Genomic DNA, 27988 nt, shown 5'->3' with positions numbered 1-27988 from the left:
AGAGCAAATGTGTCTCAAAGCCACACCGCGGAGATGGCATTTGGGAAAATCAGATGCTTGGGAATGTTGCTAATATCAGGCAATTTTATTGCCCCAATTTGGTTTCCCCTGCAAAGTTTTCATACCTGGACATTCAAAGAACATGTATTGAATGTTTTTTATATGTTTTTAAATTCTGAATGGGAAGTTTCCATGAGATTCTGTGAAGCCACTCTTTAAGACTAAATACACAATGTCTTAACTGTAGTGTCTGAGAAAGACTACACAGGCCTGAGACATTGGCTGGAGTCTGAATACAATTGGATCTAAGCAGAGAATATGGAAGAATCATCCACCATGTCTTTGTGTGCACACCCTCTACTACGGAGCTCAGCAGCCTTCCTGGCTCCTCTACACACAGCCAACCCCGGTCTGCAGAAGCAGGTGTTAAATTTCAGCAATATTTTTTGAGTTGAACACCATGTAATGGACAGCTCTGTGTAATGTCACAATTTGTGTGTCAAGAAACCCGTTGGCCTATAATAACCATGGGGGTTTGCTATTGCTTTGTGTAACATTTTGTTTTATTTTATTGTATGTTTTTGAAGCTGGTGGACTCTCCAGTGGACTCCAGCAGCAGTCTATGAGGAATGACACCAATCTTTACTTTAGAGACTCCCCATAACATTAGCAACCTGGCTACTGGGGGAGGGGCAGAGCAATCAATGTTCACATTTCTCAGAAAAATAATTCCGGCATTTAAAGACTGTGGTTTCAGCTGCAGGTGTCTCATTTTGTATTAGGTAGAAAGGCAGGGTTATGATAGAAGACATGAGTTTGAACAGAGTCAGAGCAGGGAGCTCAGGTACGCTACAGGTAACACCTCTGAAATTGTGTCTTCAATCAATTTTCACATTTTTGTTCATCCTGTAAGTCAAGTCCATGGCCATTCCAGGAGCTCTGTGATCCTGTGTGACCTCCCCTGCCCTGTATCCTGGTCCTTCCAGCCTCTCCTCTCTACCCTCACCAGGGAACCACACTGGCTGTGCTGTTTGCTTGGTACACTCACTCACCTGCCTTGGTCTTTACACTCACTTTCCTCTCTTTCAGAAATGCTTAGTCCCTCCCAAAGCCAGTTCCTTCTCACTGAGAGTTGAGATCAAATGCTGCCTATTAAGGGAGCTCCCTCAGACCCTCCCACAATGGGACAGTGCTCCATCACCAGCCATTCTACCACACCATATGTATAGGTGTGTATGTGTGTATATATGTGTATATGTATGTATATATGTGTATATGGAGAGGGGGAGAACAGCCTTAGAATGCTCATAATTTTACTATATGTAATAGTGGTATGACCTATAGATGACAGAATGCAAAGGCTATGAGAATCTAGACCTTGTCCATATAATCTCCCACTCTAGTCCCAATGCCTGCAATGGCACCCGCTACACAACTGCTGAGTAAATACTTCCTAGATGCGTAAACAAGGAGACAGCTGAAAATGCCTAGGGCAGAGTCCTCTTTGCAGAATAGAATGGGAGTTGTGAAGAGCAGCAGAGGTGTGAGACCTACTGTGCAGGAATCAGGCAACAGTGTGAGACAAACCTTCCACAAGTGTGTGCTGGCTGGTGATGATGGATGTGTCATCCTTTTCACAACCCTTCAAGGGAGGTGGGTTTGAGTCCACAGATCAGATGGGGAAGCAGAAACCTATCTGGCTACCCCAGCTGACATCTGCCCTGCAGAGCTAAGTAAGACCTGGCAAAGCCATACGCTGGGGCCAGTGGGTCAGAGCCCTTGAGTCCCTTTCCTGCAGTCTCTGAACAGCACAGGCATACAGGTCCTGGAAGGCTCTGCTACTGAACTGCTGGGGTTCAAACTTTTAATTGTTTTCTACTAATCTTCTACTAATTAGATCTTCTACTAAAAGATTTCTTCTAAATCTTTTAGATTTATCTTCTAAATCTTCTACTAAAAAATCTTTTAATTAGCTGTGTGGCTTTGAAAGAGAAATTTAATCTGCTTAATTGGGGGTGATAATAGTACTTACCTCGGGGTTATTGCAAGCATTAAATGAGATGATACACATTAAGCACCTAAAACAGAGCATGGACTGCCAAGTATCTCAATAAATGTTGGCTGTCAGCAGCAAGCTCACTACTAGCATTGCCTTAAATCCTATTACTTCAAAAGCATTGCTCTTCTCCCTCTTCCTCCCTCCTTCCCATTCATCCTTCCTTCTTTCTTCCCTTCCTCCTTCTCTCGTGTATGTGCTTCTTATGGTCCTACTAGGTGCTTGACATTGACTAGGGATCAGAGATTCAAGGACAATCAGAAGATTACTTTCACTGAAGGTGGCTTGTGTGTGTCAGGGGAGCCTGGAGGACAGAGTGTCTACCCTTGCTTGAAAGCTTACTGACACTCAGTCACCATCTAAGCTGGGCCTTGAAGAACAGAATGGAATTCTTCACATGGGTCACCAAGGGCAAAGAAAAGCCTAGAGAACCTTCTGTCAAGACTAGGTTTGGGGACTGTGTCAGCAATGGAACAAATCAACTAATTACTGGTTAAAGAAAAAAAAAACCAAATGTTTGTGTGCATGCATGCACATACATATGCATGAGAGAGAGAGAGAGAGAGAGAGAGAGAGAGAGAGAGAGAGACAGACAGACAGACAGACAGACAGACAGAAGAAAGAGGGCGAAGCTGGGAGCACTGTACAAAATGTGGCTGTGCTGAAGCTTTCAACCATTATCATATCCAGCCATACAAAATCAACAGCTTTTCAAGGGAGAGAACATGGCTTTGACTGCTGGATCATCTGGAATCAGAATGATGACTACATGACTACATCATGTGACTTTGGGTGTGTTTCTTTGACTCTGATAGTTAAGCTCCTTACAGGTTTAATACTATGAAAGAGGGAGGTGAAGAAAGGATGATAATGGGACAGCAAATTCGAGAGTAGGACATCGATGAGCCTGATAAAATGCCAGATTGGAACCCATTTTATATGTTATCTAAAATATTAGTGAAAACATATCAAAGAATCTTACACAGGAGAGAAGGGACAATTCTTGTTTCACAGGGTTGTCTCTTAAGAACTAAATTAAACCACGTGTATAAAGTTACTTAGTGAGGAACTGGCATATGCAAATGTTGAACAAATGTTTCCTTTCTCCTTTCCAGAGTCTGGTTCCACTCACTGAGCATGCTGTGAACCTGAGCCACATCGCCACAAGACCATCATTGTTCTCACCATTAGCAAAATTCCAGAGGACATGGTGCTTAACTTGGGCAGTGGTTTCCATGAGAATCAAGGTTTTCCCTCCCCAAACTGGGAGTGGAGAGATACTGGAGCCTCCAGGGCTCCTAATCACCACTGGTGTTACATATTTTTGAAACTAGGATGCTAATTTGGTGCTGAGGGATAGATTCTTGGCAAGCCTAGGTGGTTTGGTTTCAGCCCTCAGCCTCACAAGAAGTGGGGAGCTAGGCGCTGTCCCAATTTCTGCCTCAGAATCTCAGTAAGCCTGGAGATTATAATTCTGGCAAGAGATCATCCAAAAGATGAGTCCAGATGTCAGATATCAACCCCTGTGCTTATCTAGATGCCTCAATGATCTCTTAAGACTGTAAAGTCAAGTGACAACCCTGGCTGAACAGCTACGAAAGGCCCTAATTGGCCTGGATCTGTCCGTGGTGCTGATTTTTTCTTTAACCAGAAAGTCCCTTTGCCCACTTCTCGGAATGCACTGGTCTCTTTGTGTTTCTTTCCCACTCTCTATATGAAGCCATTTGCATACCATCTCCTAGCTGAATTTCATTTATTTCCACCACCTCATATTCTAGTCCAGCTGGAGAAACTGAGGTTTGCCATCCAAGAGGGGTTTTCCAAGCTTTACGAAGCACTTGGCTGAGGCTGAAATCGGAGGCTCCATTCCCCCCCCTCTCCCATCTGCTGCCCTTCTCCGCCTTCTCCCTCTGGCGTCAGACATGGAGCTTCTGCTTGCCTTGCCTGCCTTTCTGATGTATTCTGCAGGCCCAGAACCACTTAGAAATAATTATTTTAAAAACAAACAAACTCTTCCCTCTGTGATCTTTACTCTTTTCACATCCACACGGAGCAGTGGCTATTTTTATTCACCCTAGCTCCTGGCAGGTCTCTTTGGAAAGTCACCATGACATTTCATGAGGCCTGGCCTGGCATTCATCTAAAATATTTTTTCAAAAACATCCTGCTCTGGAGAAATGTCAGCATTTATGGTGCATCCACAGGGATGTTTCAGTGGTAGGAAAGAGCCACTTAAGTTCTAGGTTGACAAGGAGTAGGTTCGTAGGCAGGTGTACCTGAAAGCAGCAAAGCATTCTGGGATATGCCAGGGAGTATTGTACTGAATACCCAGGTCTGCATGAAGTCCCATGGGGAACACTTGGAGTCTGGATTGAGGATGGATCTTCTGAATGAACAAAAGTCAGTGGGTCCTCAGACCAAGGCAGAGAAGGTGTCTGGGGCAGCGAAGCCCAACTGGTTTTAAACTTCAACAGTGTTTTCTCTTTGTCTCTGTATGAGTCTGGTAGGAATTCTGGGCCAAGTGTGCACAGCACTTTTCCATGCTGATAAATAAGAAACATTGGAGGAGAAGCCTCTGGTGACAGCCCTGGATTTACTAAGTTATCCAATGTTTACAGCTCATGCCACCCCTCCAGGCTTCCATTTTCATACCCATAGAATGAAGTGGGACATTTTATTCTGGGTAGTCCCTTTGCAGTTATATAGCCCTCATGATATAAGAATAAACCCTGAATACTATGCTTTATCATAGAGACAATAATTTAGAATCTAAGCTAAGGGGGATCATTCCATCTATCTACCCATCTATCCATTCCTCAATCTATTCATACCACTATTGACTCAATACAAAACTTATCTTCAAAGAGCATGTCATGGAAAAGCATGTAGCCAGCCTTTAGCATGACTTCTAGTGAGACCTGTCTATGGGCACTCGGCCCTACTTCAGTCCCCTTGGTCTAAAAGGGAACCTAATTCCCTGATATAAAGACATTCAGCAGCTTGTGGAGAGCTACACATGAAGAGAAACCTAGGTCATCACCTAACCACAAATGAAAACCTGAGGTCTTCCAACCCTGATATGAGGTTAGATGTATATCTTTCATGCTCGGTTGCTTTCAAGTAACAAATTCCCTAGCTGCTAGACTAGCTGCCTGACTATAACATGAAGAAACACCTTGAGATTGAGTCTTCCACCTAGGCAATGCCCACAAAAACCACAGCCTAACAAATATTTGTTCTTCCTGAACATGCATCCTCACATATGTGCACCTACACATGTACACATTGCATACACACATGCACACAAGCCCACACATACACAAACAAAATGAATTGCCCATTTAAGTTTCTAATTTTTGGAATAATTTAATAATGCAGGAAGGAATAGCTGATACAGGTTGGAAGTTAAAGCCTAAGTGTATGAAACCATCACACAGATGTTCTGGTTTAGATCATCCCTAAATATCAGAGATGCAGTTTCGATTCCTTGCCTTCACAGCAGCCACTCAATAAATGTTTCTCAAATAAACATACTGTAGACAGGAGCCCGAGGCATGACTGTGCTTTGGGTAGAAGAACCAAATTCTAGCTCTCTCCTGCTGTTGCTCATTCAACCAATGGAAAGCTTCCTCCCACCAGGAAGAATTAGTGGGTGGGTGGTAGTGGTGGAGCACAGGTCAGGGGGTCGACAGATGAGGAACCTTTTGTTGACCCCTGATCCTGGGAGGTAAGTCTCTGACCAGTGCTTCCTAAGCACTGGTGAGTTCAGTGTTTTCCAACAGACAAAAACACAAGCCAATTAGCTGTCTGCTGCCGGCAGCTGGTTTACTCAACGTGGCTTGCGTTTTTTTAAACCTCATATTTTTCATGGATTTGATTTGGCTCCACTGGGAAGCAGAGATAAGCTGTTCTGCCTTGGCTGCTGAGCCGGCTCTAATGGCTCACATCGGCTGAGCTCTCAGCACCCAATGAACTCTCAGGCTGATTCTTTGGGTTGAGTGTGGGTGGAGGCTTCCTGTGCTATGGGCAGCCTTCACAGGAGACTCGAGCAAACTTGGTGGGGTTAGAAGGAGGAAAAGAATGACCTGGGTTGAAGAAGGTGGTCTTGGATGCCCAGGGGTCTCCCAGCTCTACAGACCTAGTTTGAGTCAACTTCCCTCTCCTAGTATTTGTCCCTACAATTTGCCCGTAGAGTGAGATTCCTATCCATCTGGCTTTTTGTGCTTGTAGCCCTGGCTGGTAATGATGATTACCACTTCTGTTAACATCCAGCCTGTTCCTGCACACTGTCAACACCTCTTCTTGGACTTAATCCCTGTTGAAGCCCTCTGAGATTGAGCCAACTTTACCTCCATTTAATAGAAGGGACACACTTATCAACAGCAGCTTTCAGCTTCCAGCAGGGGCCAGGCTGGGTCTGAACTCAAGTTGGCCTAATATCAAATCCCACACTGCTGACACTGCCCAGGCCTGGCACAGTGCCTTCTCCATGTAAAGCATGTCAGTGTCTAAAGGCGTCCATTCTGCCACCATTAAGTGAGTGTGACCTAACCTCCCAGAAGCCACATCAGCCCTCCTCCACATATTCCCAGAGAACCTCGATAGGGCACGTGTCCTTGACAGACACCGGGCTGAAGTGCTAATGTTGCCTGCTATTTCCGATCCTCCCAGGACTTTAGCCCTCCTGGCCTACCTGGCTCTCATCTCATAAACCAGCCGCCAACGTTAGAGGATAATCCAGCCCCTTGTCCTGGGTTCCTCCCTGGTCTCTGGCAACTTTTCTTCTACCTTTCCATTTGGTTAAGATCTGGAATCTCCCCAGATCTGCTGTTCTTTGAGGATGATTACGCTGACAATTAGAAGACTGGAGCCGACTTTTCATTCTTTTGGGAGAGATTTTAGTGGCTACATCGTCGATACACACCTCTTCCAGTCGGAAGAAGCTGGGGAAATCACAGCACTGCTCTGCGTTCATAAAATATCTGTAAAAATAACTAGGAAGTGGGGCTTAACCAAGAAACACATGCAGGCTTGCACTAACATGGGTAGTAGCTGTAGAATAAGGAGGCAGCTACCTCTTGACTTCATAACTCCGCAGGAGTTAGATGGGGCAAGAGAAACTCCGTTCTTTTAGAATTTGGAAGACTAAAGAATGCCATGAGGCAGTTACTACAGCCAAGACCCAGTGGTGCTTTCTTGAACTTAATCTAGGATCAGTTCACTGTGAAAGCAATGGGAGTATTCTCAGCAGCCTCAAGTCAAGGTGCCAGTACAGCAGAGTCAGCATTTACCAAGAGACCTTCGCCATCAAGAGCATGGGGAAGAAGGTATGAGTCCATGGTAAGGCTGGAGGGTTCAGAGTGATTCCACCCATGGGAACCCCAGAGGAGGTGTGTCTCTCACAGACAATATCAACAGGACTAGCAAAGTGAGAACGGTGCTGGGTCAAGAGATGCATGCGGTTAAAGTGCAGTTGCTTTGTTGAGCCTTCTGTGGAGCCAGTCTCTCTAGGTCTCCTGGCCCCATACTTCCCATGCTCCCCATCTCCTTCATATCCACCCTTCACACAAGTGCTTGTTGGACCTTCCACAACTGACCTGTGACCTTTCTGCTCTGTGTCATGAGTCTCTTGGTGGCTGATTGTCATCTGTGGGGCTTTGAAATCTCACTCCTAATAATAGCTGTGGCTTCTTCACTCATCAATTTCTACCTTGACTGCTCCATCCTCCAAATGTCAGGCTGTGCCATGTCATAAGATCCTGGCTCACACTGCTCACTCCGCCCACACTACATGTCTTCTCTGCAGGGACTGCATCAGCATTCATAACAAGATGTGTGTGCTGCCTTCAGAAAGCCTCTTCTGACCCTGTTGTCATTATCCCTGGAGAAAGGAGAAAAGGCCCCCCTCACTTGCATGGGCTTACAGACCTATTTAACTTGACTGTGACTGCATTGATGCCCCCCTCAGGACCAGGCTGCTCAAGTCTCTATGACATACTACAATACTACAGCACTATGGCCAAGGACTTGGGCTCTGGGTTCCAAATCAGACCCCTCACACTTTGTGATATAAGCCCTTAGATGCCATTTTCCCCTCTGGGCCAGCTTCTTCATCTGTCATATGTGAATAATAACAGCACCCCCCTAGGGTAACTGAAGGAATCAAGTGTGAACATTCAGGCAGCCGGCAGTCTGTCATCTGATCCGTGGTGGATGAACTGCTGGTTGTTTTTTTTATTGTTGTCACTATTATCCTGACCAGGGCCATCATCATTAGGGTTCACACTGCCCTAGTGCCTAATAGGTGTGACACATGACAAGTATTAAACTGGGGACTGATGTGGAAGGTTCTATGTCACTGAAAGGCTATGCTCACTCTTTGAACCCTTGTCTTTGTATAATAAATGCTGTTGTTTGTTGAATGAATGTGATGGTTAAGCTCTATTGCCCCCTTGGCTGGATTTGGAATCACCATGAAGATCTGTAAGTCACACTTTTGTCTGGTGCATGGACCGTGAAAGTAACGGGCTGATTCCAACTGGCATAGTATCAAAGGCAGATCCTGGGTGACTGGGGCCTAGGAAGGTCAGAGGTCGTGAGGAAGGACTAGTTAGAAAGCAATCATGACAACATCACCTCACTTCCAGTCCCTGCCAAAGGCTTTGGTGCCCATGTTCAGGGTCACAGAAGCCTGTTTCTGTGGAAGGCAAATGTTTGCTTCCCTAAGGCCTTTTAAGTCATGTGTTCACCTTGGGTTATCATGCCATATCTGCTAATTAGCATAAAGTAATAAGGCAAGCAAAAAGAAGGCATCCACCCCAGTGCACCCTCAGGCTTGTGCACAAGGTCTGTGCCACCTCTGCGGCACTTCCCACTATTCATGCGTAGTACCTTCTTAGTCAGCTGGGCCTGGCCTACAGACACCCAAAACTCTGTACATTTTACCTATTTTGTGTATGTGGTGTGTGTGTGTGTGTGTGTGTGTGTGTGTGTGTGTGTGTGTGTGTGTGTATGAGTGTGTATGTGTGTGTGGACTTCGATGTCAGGTGTCTCAATCATTCCACCTTGTTATTTGAGACAAGGTTTCTCACTAACCCTAGAACTCACCAATTGGACTAGGATAGCTAGATAGAGAACTCCGGGGATCTGCCTGTCTCTACCTCTCCATCACTGGGATTACAGCTTTACATTGCTATGCTTTAAAAAAAATAGATGTCAGGGACCTAAACTCAGGCCATAATGCTTGCCTGGCAAGCATTCCAACAGCTGAACCTCTCCCTGGCTCTTTTGTAATACCTAAACCCATCTCCCATGCAAAACCAGAGTTGGGGACTTCCAGATGGGCTTCCTGTCTTGCTTTCTTTTATTTTATTTTTTGAGACAGAGTTCCTAGCTGTCCTGGAACTTGCTTTGTAAACCAGGCTGGCCTCGAACTGACAGAGACAGAGATCCACCAGCCTCTGTCTCCCAAGAGCTGAGATTAAAGGCATGTGCCACCACTGCCAGGCCCTGTCCTGGTTTCTATGTTGCATCTGTGTCTAGGGATCCCATCTCCACCCTGGCTCATTGGCAGCTCCCTCTAAGTATTTCCCAGAGCTACTGGGTGTCCCAAACCCTGCAACAAGCTCCCATGAGTGAAACAGCCACATGCTTAGGTTTCAGAAATGAGCACCCATTCCTAGAATTCTTGTTCCCAGGTCCCACACACCTGTCCCAATTTCTAGTTCCCCTGCATGCTGAAGTGTTGTAGGCTGGCATCAAATATCTGGCCTTCCAGTCTCCAGGGAGTGTGTTTCTGCCTGCTGGATATACTCCACCCTTTGAGTCTAAGGAGTGTATAAACCCATCCCTCGTAGACTCACTTGCCCAACTGCAAGAGACACAGTCATTCCTAGCATTATCTCAAAGCTTACCGGAGCTTTTACATAGGCTATTAACAATAATCATTATCTTATTCTTTCAAAGCAAGCAGTTCCTTCTTTCCTGCTTTGTATTAGACTGTGGTGCTGATGTTGGATATTCAGAGTGCCATAAGTGGATCCTCAATATACCACAAAGGCCCATGTGATGGGAGCCTGGTTTCCAGGTCATAACACTGGTGGGGCAGGGGGTCATGGAACTTATAGGAACTGGACCCTAGTAGAAGGAAGTAAGTTCACTGGAGGTGTACCTTTAAATGAAGTTGTAGGATTCCAATCTCTTTCCTCTGCTTCCTCTCCCTCTTTGTTTCTTGACCAAACTGAGGTGAGCAGATTGCTCTACCATGGTCTCTCTGTCATGCTATGCTGTCTCTCCACTGGGGCCAACTGATGATGGAGTAGAACCTCAGAAAATATGATCCCCAAATCCGTGGTGCGTTGGGAAACAATACACAGAGAAAACCTTTTAGCATTTTTTTGTCCTGTTGGAATTTCAGTTTAGTAGGATGATAACAGATAATAAACTAGCAGACAAGGAAATACAGAAATATTCTTTGGCAAGCAGTGGTTATTTTGGACGGAGAATAATGTAGAATCTCAAATATTCCAAGTCACACACTTCTGTTATTTAGATATTTTACAAGCATGCAGTAACCCGGAAAAGAAATAAATACTATAAACAAATAAAAGAATATTTGTCAACCAAGTCTAGCTTTCCATTTCCAACTTAATGTTCCTAAATCAAACAGCTGACTGTCTGGTGACACCATTTATAGAGATGACAGTGACTATACTGCATTTAGACTGAACTATACACAATGTTTGTATTTGTAGTCAATAAAAAAACAGTAGGGATGTGCCTAAGATTTACTGTTACGGCTCATGTACTAGGCTAATTGCTAGAAATGCATTATTTAAGGGCTGGATAGATGACTCCGTGGTTAAGTGCACTTGCTGCTTTGCTAGGGGACTTGGGTTTCTGTCATAGCACCCCCTCTTAGGCAACTCAGAACCACCTGTTACTCCAGCTCCAGGGGATTCAACACTCTTAACTGGCACCTGAGTGTGCCTATATGCATACACACACACACACACACACACACACACACACACACACACACACACGCCAAAGCGAAATCTTAAGAAAAAGTATTTTTCATTTAACACTAGGCATTTTTATCTTTGTTTTCAGAAACTGGAGTTTAAGTGAAACAGCTTACTTGACTGCTGTCCTCCAGCTGCGGGCAGAGTAGCTAGGGCGGTTGCCAGGCCACTCTGCTTTTCCACTGGCTGGGACCCACCCAGAACCAGTTCCCGCATGAAGCGCTTTAGGGTGCCAGAGCAGCAGGAACAAAATCCTAAAGTGGGAGGCACCATGTCATCTCCTGCTCTGCAGCTGAATTGTTGGAGTGTGTATTTTTAAACCCTACTGGATATGCTGAGACTCCTTAAGAAAGACAGTTAAATAAACAGAGTGACGAGGAGACAGGTGAACTTATTTTTAGTGTGTCTCTGTGTAGAGAAGACTCCACAGGCACACAAGAATTTGCCCTGCGTGTTAATGGGAGCAGAGTCCACACATCCCCAACCCTCCTTCTTGGCCGATCCCCCTCAGAAAGGAACCTCATCGCCATGATTTCAGTGGAAGAGTCACAAAAGGAAATGCCAAGGCACACACAGGATGTTCACTGCCACCAGAGAACTTAGAAAAACATGGAAACATCATTTACCAAGGGGCTGGATGGTGGCTTGGAGCCCACCCATGCCAATAGCCACCCAAAACTATGGCAACGACGGGTGATGTTTCATATGAATTGGCAGGGAATGAGGCCCATGAATGTTGTCTGAAGAAGCAAGCAAGTTTCAGGACAACAGTGTATTATCACAATTTTGTAAGAGCTGACAATGAATGCATATGTGTGAATGAATGCAAAATCAATGTGTGCATCTATGAATACTAATAGAGACCCCAAATGCTACTGCCAGCAAAGAAACCATGTCCAGGACACGATGACAAAGAGGGTAACAGGGAAGAGGAAAGATGGTTCAGCAGGCAAGTGTGCTCACTACATAAGCATGAATCTGGATCCCGTCACCCACACAACACTTGGGATGTGATCTCAGATACACCTGTCACTCAAGTGACTTGGGGTGGAGAGACAGGAGGATTGCTGGGACTTAGTGGTTGCCAGCCAGCCTCAAAGGAACAGATGAGGAGTAACAGAGGACATTTCAATGCCTTCCTCTGGTCTCTGTGCCCACACAAGCACACTAACACACACATGTACATACATCACACATATACACCATGTTCACACATGCATACACACACACATTAAGAAGCTCATGTTTGTGGTATTTGTATTTGTTCATGTCTTATTTTGTTTCTTTTTTTTTTTTTTTTTTTTTTTTTTTTTTTTTTTTTTTTTGGTTTTTCAAGACAGGGTTTCTCTGTGTAGCTTTGCGCTTTTCCTGGAACTCACTTGGTAGCCCAGGCTGGCCTCGAACTCACAGAGATCCGCCTGCCTCTGCCTCCCGAGTGCTGGGATTAAAGGCGTGCGCCACCACCGCCCAGCTTATTTTGTTTCTTATTTGTAGTTTACTTTTTTTTTTTTAGGAGAGAGAAGCTCCCACTGTGTGTCATAGGGTGGCTTTGTGCTCATGACCTACATCAGTCTTTTGAGTCTTGGGACACAGACACGCTTTGTGCATCTCTCAATGTTCTAGGGGTTGTAAGGTACACTTAGTTTGAAATTTAAGAAGCGTCATTAAGATGAAACACTATAATCCCATCTTGTTGCTCCCCTCTCCTGAGTCAGCACAGGGTGCCTGAGGGGATGAGGACAGCCTCTAACTCCTTGTCTATCCTGCCATGTGCCAGCCCATCTGTCCTCACACCTCAGTAGCAAGCCCTCCCTTTGTCCAGTAGAGAACGATCCCGAGATGGCAAACAGGTGGGACGCTTGGACGATGCCTGGCTCTCTTCCCCCATTGATTTCTTTCTCGGAGCCATGATTTGTGAGGAACATCCTCTGAGCTCCTCTCTGTGGATGTGAAGGTGTTAACTGTGGGATCCTCACTTGTTCACTCTGTTCCTTAACCTGCCTGGAGGTGCACATACACAAAGCACTCAGCCACGCCCTCAGCATACATACATCCAGCACCCACGTGCACACAGTATTCACACATCATTCTCAGATACAGGGGTGCAAATGCACACACGGGCATGACGACACAAGAGATGAGCAAGGCAAACAGACAACAGTTCAAACCTTGAGCTTAAAGGCAAAAGGCACAGGCTAAGAACACAGGGACATGTCCCTACACATAGGGTCACAACTCAGTTTTTCAAATTTGGCTCTATCTAGCCTTTTCAGCAATCTGACTGCAGAACCCCCTGAGCATGTGAAGCTCCCCCATGAACTAAAGGCTCCTAGGAAGAAGACACATTTCTTAGCCATAGTTTCCCTTTCAGGGTCCTTTCCCAGAATCCCATAGTCCTGGTACCTTTTTGGCCTTTTCAAACTTGCCCTAAGCAAAGACGCCGATGCCAGTCTTGTGCTTGTGGTTTTCGGTCAGAAGTTTTCCTCACCACTATTCCTGAGAGGATGACTTATCTATCACTCCCTGGGAAATTCTCCAAGAGGACGGGCCCTGAACAGCTGCTTTCCTGAAAGGGAAAAGGCTGTTAACAGTGTAGCACAGGGAATACCATGGCATTCAGGTTTCTTCCAGAAGGGGGCTTCACTGCCAGCTCAAATCCTAATCAAAAAGTGACTTTTCTCACCAAAAGGTGGAAGAAAATGGCCACCTTGCCCCACTGAGGGTAGACAGAGCCCTCAGACTAGACAGCCTCTAAACAACGAAGTTCTCCCTCAGTTAACAAATAGAACCAGCAGTCAGCCTTTGGCAGGGCTTATTGGAGGGAATAAAAGGCTTCAGAAAAAAAAAAATCAATGGATAATGATTATCCTTAAAGTGCCCTTCGAGCAATTGCATTAGCGGAGACGAAGAACAGCCTGCACATTGTAACAAGGGTACTGATACACGGAAGTGACCATAACAGGGACAGTGATTGCTCATCTCCCTTTCTGCCCCTTGGTGGGAGGAAGATGGTTGCTCACTGGATCAAGATTCCAGCTTGTGTCTGGTGGAGAATTCAGTTAAAAGGTGCTGTGGAGGGAATGCTGAAGTTGCCAAGGTTTTGATCTACATAATAAAGATGTGAGGGAGAAGAAAGGCCCAGGCAAAGAGCCTGAGGTGCAGAGAGGAAAGAGTGGGAGAGGGAGAGAGAGAGACAGGGAGGGGTGGAAAGGGGAAGGGAGGGAGGGAGATGGGGAGAGGGAGAGCCAGAGAAGGGGGGGATGGGAAAAGAGTGGGAAAGAGAGGGATGGGGAAAATGAAGGGGAGAAGGAGAGGGAGGAACAGAGGGGGAGAGAAAGAAGTAGAAAGAGGGGGAGGGAGGCTGTTGCGGAGGGTAGGGGAGTTATGAGAGGGTGATGTCTTACAAGAGATCATTTGGAAGAGGGACCTGGATTTTAAAGATACGTTCTTTGAGTTGGAAATGTACACCCACCTTTTGCAAGTCATCATCAGGAAACTGAGCCCGCCTAATTAGCGTTTGATTGCCAGACTGTGTTCCTTTGTAACTAAAAGTCACAGAGCCCCCTTATGATCTACCTGGATCATGTAACCAGTCCCACACAGAGAGTTGTTGGCCACAGGCAGCTGTACTGAACCCTCACAGGCAGGCAAGGGCAACAGGGCTCAGTGAAGCTCAGCTTGCCAGGGGCTGTCAGAAAATTAAGGCATCCACTGAGAAGGCCAGGCCTCTGTGGGACTGTAGATGACCTGGGACGTGCAAGAGAACTAGCCAAGCCCAGAAGACAGCTCAGAGCCCATGGGCACAGCAGCTGTACTTTTAAGAATTCTTAACTTCAGTAGTCTTTCGGGCCCTACTGAGTGGCATTCAAAGTATGTAGTATAAACTCATAACTGTTTTAATTATATCCTAAGAGGCATGCTCTTCCCATATCAGAGGATTAGATCGGTCATTCCAGCAGATCCACGCAGTGCAGCTGAGACTGAGCCCTGCTCCTTCACTGCCCCGGAGACTCAGCCTTTGGGTACTGAGAACAGATAACTATGTGGAGGCAGACCATCCTGTGACATGGTTTGTTGCCCTCCAGGCTGGCTGCACATCACACTTAAGCTTGAGTCCCTATTGCAGAAAAAGGCCAAGAAGAGTCCCTAGTTAAAAGAACGGCAGACAGCTTAGACTCCTGTAAACATGGAGTCTTAAGATTATGTAATACTCTGGCCCAGTGCTGAAACTGTGTCTGATAGGGCCAGGCTGCCTATTTCCTCTACAGGGAAGGATAATCCTGGCTCTTGCCTCTCTCCATGGAGGCAGCTTTTCCCTCAGGCCCTGGAGAGTAGCTTTTTCCATCCTCACAGAATCTCCTGACCTGAAGCCCCACTTGACATCCAGTTTTCCGAGGTTTCTATTCTTCAGCCCAGCACCCAGCCATGATCAAGACTCAGAGGAAAAGCTGAGCAGACGGAAAACACAAAACAGCGAGAGACGACTAACTCTGTCCAACAGCACATCAGCATGCAGCGCAATGTCTTAGTGCCGTGCTCAGCACACACGCGCGCGCGCGAGCACACACACACACACACAGAAGGATATACAGGCACACACACACACACACACACACAGAAGGATATACAGAGACACACACACGGATATACAGACACACACAGAAGGATATACAGACACACACACACAGATATACAGACACACACACACACACAAGGATATACAGAGACACACACATGGATATACAGACACACACACACATACACAGAAGGATATACAGAGAGAGACACACACAGATACACACACGGATACACACACACACACACACACACGGATATACAGACACACATGCACACACACAGATATACAGACACACACACACGCGCGCGCACACACACACGGATATACAGACACACACGGATATACAGACACACACGGATATACAGACACACATGGATATACAGACACACACATGCACACACACACACACACGGATATACAGACACACACGCGTGTGCGCGCACACACACGGATATACAGACACACACGCGTGTGCGCGCACACACACACGGATATACAGACACACACGCATGTGCGCACACACACACGGATATACAGACACACACGTGTGCACACACACACACACACACACACACACCTCTGAACTGTGCTGTTCCCTGCTTGTGTTTTCACGCACATCAGTACCGACCAGGGCCTCAGGGACTACACAGATGAGGCCAGGGAAACGGGCTCACTCAGGCTCCACAGCAGGTTATGGCTGACTCAGGGTTGGAGCCAGCTCTCCAGGCTCCTTGTCTTCTGCTCTTCCTCCCTGGACCCTTCATGGATACCTAGAATAGTGCAGGGTATTCCTTACTTTGTCACCCCAGAAACCCTTCATGGGCTGGCAAGATGGGTAAAGGTGATTGAGGTCAAGCCTGAAGACCTGACTTCCATCCTGGGAACCTACACAGTGGATGGAAAGAACTGACTCCTGTAAGTTGTCCTCTGACCTCTGTACATGTCACATGTGTGTACACTTACATGTGCACATGCCCCTACTAAATAAATGAATGTAAAAAAAAATTTTAAGTAGCCCCTCTCTTTGTAATTAAACAGAATCTGTCTGAGAGAAAGGGAGACTGAGGCACACTGGTAAAGTTGATGATACTTCACTTCTCCCTGCTTGCACTTTTGGAGCAGAACAGTGAAGGACTCTTGGTTACAGGGTAGTTCAAAGTCAAGATAAACACCTTTAGCACCATAACATGATCCATACAAAGGCAATGATGAGAGAGGATAAACATGCCTTTGGTCTGTAAAATGGGCATATTAGCAGGCTCTCACACAGCACTGTGGGGGGGCATTTACTGAAATATAAGACTATACATATTTTATCAGAGGGCTGATACTCTTAGCTATGGCATTATTAGAGGGCATGGCATCATCAGGTAAGGCAAACAGACTTTGATTGGCACCGAGAGCACAAGACACACCTGTGGTCCACACACCGATTCAACTGGAAGATGGTAATGCTGCACCGTAGGTTTTTAAAGGCACCAAGAAGGACCCCATCAGTTAGGGCTGCTCACCTGGTCTCCACACAGGCAAACTTGAGACTCGATACCAAGCTCCTCCATGCAGCTGGCTGAGCATGCAAAGCATGCTGAACATGCCAAGCCATGGACAGGTGTATCTTAGGATCTGACATCTATCCCAGCTTGCAGCAAGGAGCTCTAAGCACCAGACTATGTGGCCAAGGAAAAGCAGAGGTGGGAAAACAAGGTCAGAGCTAGCTGAGTCATTTCTGAAGTCAATTGTTCTCTGACACACACTGTGACCTCTGGTAGCCTTAGCACAATGCCTGACCTTCATGGCTGCCTATGAATATCTGTTGAACAGAATGGATCAATAAAGGATGCAGACCAAGGTCAAATCAGAACCCAAAGCTCAAAAATCATTATCGTCTCACTTCCCATCATCAAACCTTCCGGCAGAAGTCAGAATTTTCTTCACAGTGCCCTGGACTGACCTTTAGTTCTTCTCTGCGGTCCCCAGCTCTTAGCCTGTGAGTATCGCCCAGGGACTAAGAATTCCTATTTGATTACCTCCCAACACCTCAATTAATTTGCATGATGCTGTCTGGCCAGGACCTTATCTCGGTCTAATGTGAACCTGAGAAGGACCACCTCTGGGTCACATCATTGAAATGCCAAGTACCTTCATTAATGCTTGGCTCTGGTACAAGTAAGAGACCTGTGAACTCTTTGGAGCATGGCTGTGAAGGGGCTGGGTCACAGGGCACCAGGCAGCCCTAGCTGAGCCAGGGCTGTCTGTGGCTGAGCACACTGATTGGATAGCAAGGCTGGACATTGTTGGCAGCTCCAACTACTGTATGACACCCATCACCATCCCATTACAAAAGATGGAAATACTCAAATTCTACTGGATGTGAGCCGCAGTAGGGGATGCGCTTTCCAGGGTGATCCTGTGTGCTCTGCATTCAATATAATCCATCATTCTAGGACACACTTTATTTCACATTTTACTATCACTGGAATTTGAGTGTGTCTTGGAATTTGAGTGTGTCTTGGGAACTAAAATGTCACGCAATCAACAGGCAGGGCTTTTTGTTCTTTCTAAGTGGTACCCACACAGTTCAGTTTCTTCCAATGTTGTCGCGGCTACCATCCAGCCAGCTTCACCACCCTCTCTGTGTCTCAATCTACTTACATCATATTGTCGCAGGAACACAGGAAGTCCACTAGCACAGCCTGATTCAAGAATTTCCAGGGAGAGAGTGGACCTGAGATTTGCAAATATTGAGCTATCATGCCAGGAGTGGAAAGGTTTATAAGGAGGAGTGTAGAAAAGAGAACATACTGAGACTTTACATCAGTCACACTGGAGTTTCTAATCTACCTACCTCCCTTACTGATTAACCATGAAGAGATAGGTGAATTATTTAAACAACCAAATGTCTCAGTTTTCTCACCTATGAAACACTGAGCAGCACTTTTCCCCTTCAGAGCAACTGGAAACACAAAACTTAGAAAGTAGGAAGTGTTGCCCCAGGGCCTGCATGTAATAGGTCGACAAAAATGAACAGTAACCATGTCAATGGCAGTGTTGATGGTACTTGAGAAAAAAAAGTCACGAAAGTAGCAAACACATCTTGTACCCCTGTGACATCAGCTAGCATAAAGACATGATTATCAACTACAGTGCATCCTATTTTATTCAATTAACTGTGCATTTCTTTACCACTACCATTAACACTAATTTTCCATGATGAGAGCCACATATAATCCTCCCGCTGATGGGTGCCCCATTACCAAGATACCCTCGTGGGCATCTTTTGCTTCAGTAAATATCCGCATAGTCTAGGTATTGCAGCTGGCTGGCTCCATCAAGGCTTTCTAATACAGCCATACTCACCCCGGTTTTGTGAGTTAAGTCGTGTGTCCAATGGATTTCCCTGCTCTCTCACTGTAGCGATGCATTCTTCCAACATCATGTTCTCTCATTGATTATTTCGGCTTACTGAACTATTTGAACTTGATCGGCCCTACATCATCTTTCTTCTTTTCATTCTCTCTCACTGTTCCCTGGTCGTAGGGCTTTCTGTCAATCCTCACTGGCCTAGATGCTTGCCCCACATCAGCATCTGTTTGATCTCATGCCCATTAGCATTTCCTCCCCAGTTTCTTGAGGTTATTTCCCACGATCCAGCCATTAAATGTTCCTTAAAACTTTTAAACCTTGGAGAGGAGAATGAACTGCTCACAGATGCAGGCCAGGTTTTGAAGACATAAATGAACCCTTGGGGATGAGTTCCACCATGTGGACTATTTCAGTGCTCTCTATTAGGTTCAAAATAGGGGAGGCATATTGACTATGATATGCTGAAGAAATCAGAAGTTTCATTTCAAACCCATTAACTAAGTAAATGCTTGGAGATTTGAATGATTTTAATAAACAGGTGCTTCTCGCCTGTCACCTGGTATTGTCAACATTTGTAAGCTAACACCCTTAGCTTCCTTGTGAATTCTGGGTACATAAGTGGTCACTGAATTAATTGAATGTATGAGACATTTTTTACGTGGACTTATGGGAAAGTAGGTAGGTGGGAGAAAGAGCAGTAGAGAAAATAGGAAGGAGAGAAAGAAAAAGAAATAAATAGGGATGGTGGATAAAGCAATTCAAATCAGACAATTAGGTTCTTCGTTGTTATTATTTAGGCTTATTTTTAAAGTTGGCGTGTGAAACACTGATATGATCTATCACTGGTGTTATAGACATTTTCTGTCACCGTCTCCTAATTACTCAGAGGCAGAGGGAACGTTCCCATGTGACTGAGGAGGCCATGGAAAGTCTGGGAGCTGAAGTATCTGCATCTAATTTTATACTGTGAACCAGTGGCAGATCTCGAACTCAAGCCCTGAGCTCCTAAATCAGTGCTCTTTCTTATCCTCCATGTTACCAGAAGTGACAAGGGGACATGCTGGAAGCAGCATATTACTGCTCTCCTCATTCCTTCTGTTCAAGATCTTGGCTCTATTTCAGATTTAGAGTGTTGTAGACGAGGGTAAGGAGACGAACCAGCAATCCCACATTGGGGATACTGAGACAGACTTAGGAATTGAAGGCCAGCCTGGACAGCAAAACCCTCTGCCAAACAAACAAACAAACAAACAAACAAACAAACAAACCATAAAAGATAGAACCATCTACAGCAGTGGTTCTCAACCTGTGGGTCATGACTCCTTTGGGAGTTGATTGATCCTTTCTCAGGGGTCGCACATTGAATATCTTGCATGTCAGATATTTACATTACAATTCACAACAGCAGCAAAATTACAGTTATGAAGTAGCAATGAAAATAATTTTATGGTTGGGGGGGCTCACCACACCACGAGGAACTATATTAAAGGGTTGCAGCATTAGGAAGATTGAGAACCATTGCTCTAAAGGATCAGTCCTTGGCCCAAGATGTTTTATCTATCTCAGAAAATAACACCCAAACACGATGGGGGACGGAGACCTAGCTCAGGTGATAGAGCACTTGTCCTGTGTGTATGAAGCCCTGGGTTTGATCTGCAGAACCAGCCCCACCTCACTCCCACCCCCCACCAACACATCCACAGTCTCAGATTTCTACAGTAGGAGGAACAAACTGGAAATAGACTCCTTTCTGGTTTTCCTGACCAGCTCCTTTTGAGTCCCAAGTCTTCTCCTTAATAGTGGGGACCCGGAGCTAAGAACTTACACTGTCTTTGTGTCTCAATATAATTTATGCCCCTTACCTAGGTATTTGACACCTGACCCTTGACCTTCACAAACAAAGGATCAATTCCTGATGTCTTCTGGTAAATTCAGTTCCCAAGTGCTGTTTGCTGGCCATCTTGTCTGTGACCATTCTCTGTTGGACCTTGGATAAGCTGTCAGAATGCAGCACAGGATTTGCACAGATAGACCAGCCTCACTCAAACAACCAGGTGAGAACATGGTATGTGTAGCACAAGCCAGCCTTCTTTACCAGGTAATTAAAATTCTCATAGCCCATCTATAAGGTTGTTGGTATTATTTCCAATTTACATATGGGAAAACTAAGGCTTAAACAGGTTTAGCAAACTTATCAGTGTGGAATATCTAATGAGTGATCGGGCAGGAATTCAAATCCGGTTTTGCCTGAGGGAAGAGCCTGCAGTGTGTGGGCACACCCCACCCACCACGTACCCAAGCAAGGAGCCCCTCACACTTGTCAGTAAGCGCTTCAGTGCTTTGTTTTCAGACCCCAACACACCAAAAGCTTGGACCCAAGCTTCTAAGGCAAGGCGTCTTCTGACTCAGTTCTTTTGTGTATGAACTCACATCCCCCAGCAGCATGAACAATTTTAGCAGTGACAGGCACAGGGCTCTCTCACGCCTGATAGGGATCGGAAACAGAGAGAAGATAAGAGGTGTGTGCATTCCAGATTATGGGTAAAAGGCTTGGCTGAGGAAAAGATTCCATTGTCCTGAGAAATGACCTTATGCCAGGAAATGAGGAAATGCGACTCGCTGGCTGGCTGGCTGGAGAGATGCTAAAATAATAATGCAGGCGAAGGGGGGAAGGAGGCAAAGGGGAGAGGAGGGAGCAGCTATGGCCTCAGCCTTCCTTCTGCACCCAGGTGGTATGAGAGGAAGGAGCTGAGCCATTGCAGTGAGCCCGAGGACTGCAGAAACAGAGGCAGTAGTGGCACAAGAGGACGAGGGATTAGGAGTTAGCCCCATGCTGCATCTGTGTTTCACATGGAGCAGGTTTTTATAGACCTTGAGCTTTGAAGGGTGGATTCCAGAAACAGAAATAACAAAAGCACAGTGCTTGCACAAAGAGGTTCTACTGAAAAACCAGATTCCTTGCTGAACGGGATAGGGCTATTGGTGAGGGGCAGCCCCTGCAATAATAGCTTCTGGATGCATAGGCAAAAGGCTAAGAGAGAAAAGCTACATGTCCTTTGCCCTTGGAGTGTGTATACTCTGCAACCTACTGCACGATGGTAAGGAGGAGGAGAGCAAAGCCACAGCAGCTGGTTAGGGACAGCTGGTAGCCAATGGAGCAGAGGGTAGGGCTGGCCGAGAGAAGTCTTGACTAAGAAAAGGGTCCCTATAGATGTATTTTGAGTCTTGGAAGATAACAGAGGCGTGACCTGTGTGGAAGAAGGGCATCATTCCCGGTGGGGAACTCTGTCATAGTCCAGTGCCATTGTTTTGGCCAGGCAGCATGGCTACTTTGATTGGCATGCAAAGAGGTGAAAAAGCACCCTGAGAAATACCTGCGTGCACCTCATGGCCTCTGTTTCCTGGTCTATGAACTGGAGAAACAATCCCTGCCCGGCAGATGTTGGGAGGAGTCAAAGGCCTGGTGTGTGTCAAGGGGCCAGCCAGCTGCTTGTTATTAAATAAATGCTCTGTAGATGGTCAGTTCCTCTATACTTATTACAATCAGAAGGTCATGGGCCCCAGGGGCTTGTATTAGTTGCTTTTATAATCTCTGTGATCAAACACCTGACAAAAACCACAACTTAACAGCAGCAGCGTTTATTTTTGCTTATAGCTGAAGAAGGAAAGAATACATTGACTCACCTCCTCTGGCAAGATTTCTTCTCTGGAAGGTTCCACAACCTTCCCAAACAGCACTACCAGCTGAGGAGCAAGTATTTAGACACTAGATCCTGTGGGGCACATTTCACATTCAAGCCACAATAGGGCCTCTCTCATTCAGACTCGGACACTGGAAGGGACCTTAGGCAGCTTTGCCTCGGTTGGTAGACTGGAACCAAGCCCTGTTTGATCCCTCATACTGAAAAACAAACAAACAAAACAAAACAACAACAAAAAAAACCAGGTATGGTGGCTTATGCCTGTAATCTTAATACCCAGGAGGTGGAGGCAGGGGAATCCAAAGTTCAAAGTTATTATCTCCAAGTTCAAAACCAACCTAGGCTACATGGGATCCTATATCAAAATAATAATGATCATAATAATAAACCTAAGAGAGGCCAGTTATGATAGTCCATGCATGCAATCCCAGCACTCAGGAACATGGGTCAAAAGAATAGAGAGTTATAGGCTAGCCTGGGCTATATAGTGAAAAACCTTTTTCAAAACACACAAGTAAAGCAAAACAAAAAAGCTGGAAATTGTAGCCTATCTCAAAAATAATATTATGCCCCCCTCTACTTGTCCAAAAAGTTAGGCAGGGGACTCCCCTGGGCATTCTGAAGAGTTCCAACTTCTCTTCCTTCCCCCATGATTTTCAGTATCGGGTTACCCATCTCCTGAAGATGAGGGGCAGATCAGAAGGGACAGGAGTGTTGGGGTACACATTCTGACAGCCTCTGCCCCACCGCATGTCTGGATGCCACACGTGCATGTGTGTGTTTGTGATTCTGTGTATAAATGTGTAACTTTCTCTGTAATTGCAATGCCCAGAAAAGGGCAGGGGAGGGGCCGAATTAAAGCCAAAGATAATTGTCATTGATCGATCTACTTAATGGTCTGAAAACGCCCAATTAGAGCAGTGTGCAGGGCTGGCTGCTGAGCTACAGGGCTGCATGGTGTTCTGCTTCAATCAAGGTGCCCCGTGGATGGCCACAGTTAGCTTCATGGAAAGACCCTTTGGGATTTGACCTCTACTGTTCATGCCCTGCCTCCCAGGGTGTGGGAGCCTGGATTCCACACAGCAGGGGAGGGCACAGTGAGATGGCACCACCACTACCCCATTCTGTAGTAGCCAGTGAGGACACTCACCATTATGAATCACAGGGCATTGCATTTAGTAATATTCATTCTTTCCTTTATAAATATGAGCTGAAGGTAGGCTGTTATCAGGATGAATCTCATCAAGAAATGCCCAAGAGAGAGACTCCATCTAGTGGTGGCCACCTTTAGCCAAAGAGACTTGCCTTCCAGCTCTCCCAAGTCTGTGACAATAGGAGGTCCACTGAGTCTCTGAGCAGAGAGAGAGAGAGTACCAAAATAAGACCTAATGAGCTGAGATCCTTTCCACATCGTAATCTGGCCAGAGCCACCACAATGTGATACCCCACCTGGACTTTTAAGAGATGAAGCCTTAGCCAGCTGTTCGCTGTAGAAACCATCACCTACATATTGGAGCCCTCTCTCTGGGAAATATTCAGTAACTATCTATGAAATAAGTGAGTAAGGAGCCACCAGGAGACAGCTTGAGCTGCCCATCTGCAAAAGTCTTCTACAAGCCCCCTTTCCAAATTAGGAAACTGGTTTCCAAAGACAGGCTAACAGAACCAACGCGAGTATCCCTCACATGGGGCAATCTGCAGAGCTCAACCCCATGGAGCCTGCTTGTGTGGAATACGACAGGAGCTGAACACAGAGGCTGAAATGCCTGGGCCTCGGCAGACCTATGTAAAACGAGATGCTCAGTTTTCCTTATAAATGCAATCTTGATCCATTTGCAGACCAGTGGCCTGTGTAAACTATTCAAGGTATGTGTGCACTTTCAGGAGATGTGTTTGAAGGAATTTCATCTTTGAACACCATGAAGCTGTACTGTTAAAAAAAAAATCCGAGAACCAATTCATGATACAAAAAAAAAAAAAAATCTCAGGAAAGTAGAAATGAAGAGGTGCTTCCTCCACTTGATAAAAAGCATTGTACAAAACCACCACATACTTAGCGGTGAATGATTGGGTGCTTTCGAAGGCCTGGAAGCAGAGATAGACCCTTCCTTCACTTTTGTGCAAAAACAGAGCTGTAAGCTCTTGCCAGCACAACAGGCAAGAAAGGGAAATGAGAGACGGAAATCCTAGAAGAAGAACTGAATTGACCCCTGTTTGAAATGGTGTGATTGCCACCTGTAAAGTCAAGAACAACCTTAGGGGACTGGGAAGTGGGTTCAGCAATACTTCAGCACACAAAACACAATTTTGTTTCTATACATGAGTGTATTAGCCAAGCTTGGTGGTGGTGTAACAAAATACCCAAGAGAACAACTTCAAGGAGGGATGGTTCATTTGGGCTCATGGGTTAGAGGTTTCAGCTCATGGTCACTGTGATGGGCTTGACACACTGTAGATTCACCTGGGAAGGTGGCGTTGATGATTACCTAGATTAGATTGACCTGTGAGCAAGCCCATGATGGATTTTCTTAATTGGGTTAAGGTGGGAAGACCCACCTTGAACATAAGCAGCATTGTTTTAGGGGCTGGGCCCTGGAGTGAATCAAAAGGAGGAGCTGAGCACAGAGATGCACGCATTAATTCATGACTTTCTACTCTGAACAGTGATGCCTCAAATGTCTCCCACTTTAACCTCACACTGGTGACTGTAGCCTAGAACTATAGGCCAAATACACCCCTTCTTCTTTAAGCCACTTTTTATTTTTTTTAAAAAATCACAGCAACAAGAAGCAAAACAAGGATGGTCACTTGTCTCTGTCCCAGGCCTGGAGTTATGCAGCTCGCCATGACACCAAGGGACACCTGGCAAAGCTCACTCACCTTAGAGTCTGGGAAACCAGGAGGAAGGCAGTTCCAGGCTCTCGCCTTTGACACTTTTCTGTCTAGGCTCTCAGATCAGAGGATGATGCTACTCTCCTTCAGGGTGGGTCTTCCTCCCTTAATTAATCTTTTCTGGAAACATCCTCTCAGCCATACCCAGAGATGTGCTTTCTGAGCCTCGTAGGTGCCTCACAGCCCAATCAAGATGACAGGATAATCAATCAATACAACTGGCACTAAAAGAACGGCCCAATGAAATGAAAGCAAAATACCATTTATGGTTGCTAAGAACTGAAATGTTTATGGTCGAAATATGCACAGAATTTGCACGTCTTAAACTACGTATGTTTACGAAATGAAGCAAATATCTTAATAAATGGAGATCCTCCACCATGTTCACTGATTGATGGAGTCAACATATCAGCTCTTTACTCTAATTAATTTCCAGACTTAATGCAATTCCTAGTAAAATCCAAGAAAGATTTTTGTAGATAAAGATAGATTATTCTGAAATAGATAAGGTAACCAATACAGTTTGAACAGTTTTGAAATAGAGAATTCCTAAGTGGTAGGAATTGGCCTATGTGACTAACTGGTAGAGGGCAGGGTTGTGGGTGTCACTATTAAAAAGACACCAGGGTCCTTGCAGTGTTGGTGATCTGTGTGCTGCCTGAGGGGATGCTGGAGTCTCAGTCATGGTATGATTTTGGTGAAGACATTAATAAGAGGAAATGTGATGTACAGGATTTGTCTTTTTTTTTACAGCTTTATATAAATCTGAAAGTGCCTCAAAATAAAAAAAAACCTAAAACTCTAGATCTAATAAAAATTTTTGTATAGAACTTTGAGCATGCGCATACACACACACACACACACACACACACACACACACACACACACACACACACACGCAAGTGCACACAGAGTGGGTGACATTTGAGTAAAGTCTATAATCTAGTTAATTGTATTGGTTTAGTTAAGTGCTTTGTGCCGATGTCAGTTTCCTGCTTTTGATAATGTACTACGTTATGTAAAATGCTGAGAAAAGCTGAGTGATAAGTATATGGAACTACTTTGTTAATTTTTGCAACTTCTTGTGAGTCTATAATTATTTTGAAATTAGAAAAAAAAAGTTTTTTAAGTACTAAGAACAGAAAGGAAAGCATTTATTATCAGGCTGAATGTGAAAAGTCCCACCCTGACAGTTCCCTGAAGGCAGGCCGCATAACTTCCAGAAGGTGTACTCTGTGTATAGACCTCAGGGTGGAGGGGGTTGGGGGGGGTAGAGTGGTATTGTAACCTCGGGGGACTTCCAGCTCAGATCTCATAGATGTAGTGGGGGAAGGGGCAAGCATCCAGTTTTCCCTTTTCTCTAGAGCCCCAAACCGGTGCACAATGAAGCCAGTTTTCCAGGAGCCCCAGTCTCCTGGAGGGTAAGATGTGAGTATAAACCACATGCTTGAGTTATAGTCCTGTCCCTATTTGGACCCGTTCACTGGGTTCGGCTCCTTACAAACGGCTTCTTCATGCCGGCCATTAGAGAAATGAAAGGGATATTAACAAAGGAGTAGGGCAGAGGAGATAGCCTCCTCTCTCCTGCACACACTGGAATGTGGTATTGTGAGGCACGTGGGGACACATCATCCTGGCAGGGTGTGGCAGGAATCCCAGAACAGTGTGCACACACACGTGTGCAAGACTGATTAACTTGGCCCATAATAGAAGGGCCTCATCTGCTTGCCCATCTGTGAAATGGGGAGGCTGCCAACGTTCCTGTTACCCTAGGTCCAATTGGCTCCCGGCGGAAACTGGAATATGGGATACTGGATCTAGTATTTAGGTCCTAAGACAACAGGAGCAGAATGTAGGGATGTGAAGGGAGACAGAGGCTGCTCTCAGGGCATAATGCAAGGGGAGAGAGAGGGAAGGGCTGTGTGATCCTGCTGGAATGTGTCTGGAAACTTCAAGTTCCTGTACAGATACATCTATCACAGTCAGCACACTGAGTGGTAGTCATAGCATGGTGGGATGTCACACTCCTGGCTGCCCCTCGGCTAGTTCCTATCCTTCCCTCTAGCTTACAATGGAGTAAACCGGTTCAGGAAGGCTCCATGTGTGGTATGCCATCATGTATTTGTGGTAGAGTCCATCCCAGAACCCCAGATCCAGACCTCATACTGTCAATCACAACTTGAAAGTTTCCTGGTGACACATTTGGAGGGAGCTGGAGCCAGTCACCTGTCAGCTCTGTGGCTAACTCAAGGCGTGATGCTGGTGCCTAGTGAACTTCCCTCCTGCCTCAGGGAAGCTGCCCCCTTGGCAGCCAGAGGAAACAGAGTGACGACATAAATTCTCCCATGCATGTCTCCAGTGATGCCGGTGACTA

This window comes from Peromyscus californicus, unplaced genomic scaffold (assembly GCF_007827085.1).
Source record: "Peromyscus californicus insignis strain IS unplaced genomic scaffold, ASM782708v3 Scaffold_3__1_contigs__length_106647218, whole genome shotgun sequence".
Lineage (NCBI taxonomy): Eukaryota > Metazoa > Chordata > Mammalia > Rodentia > Cricetidae > Peromyscus > Peromyscus californicus.
This window is presented reverse-complemented; position numbering follows the sequence as displayed.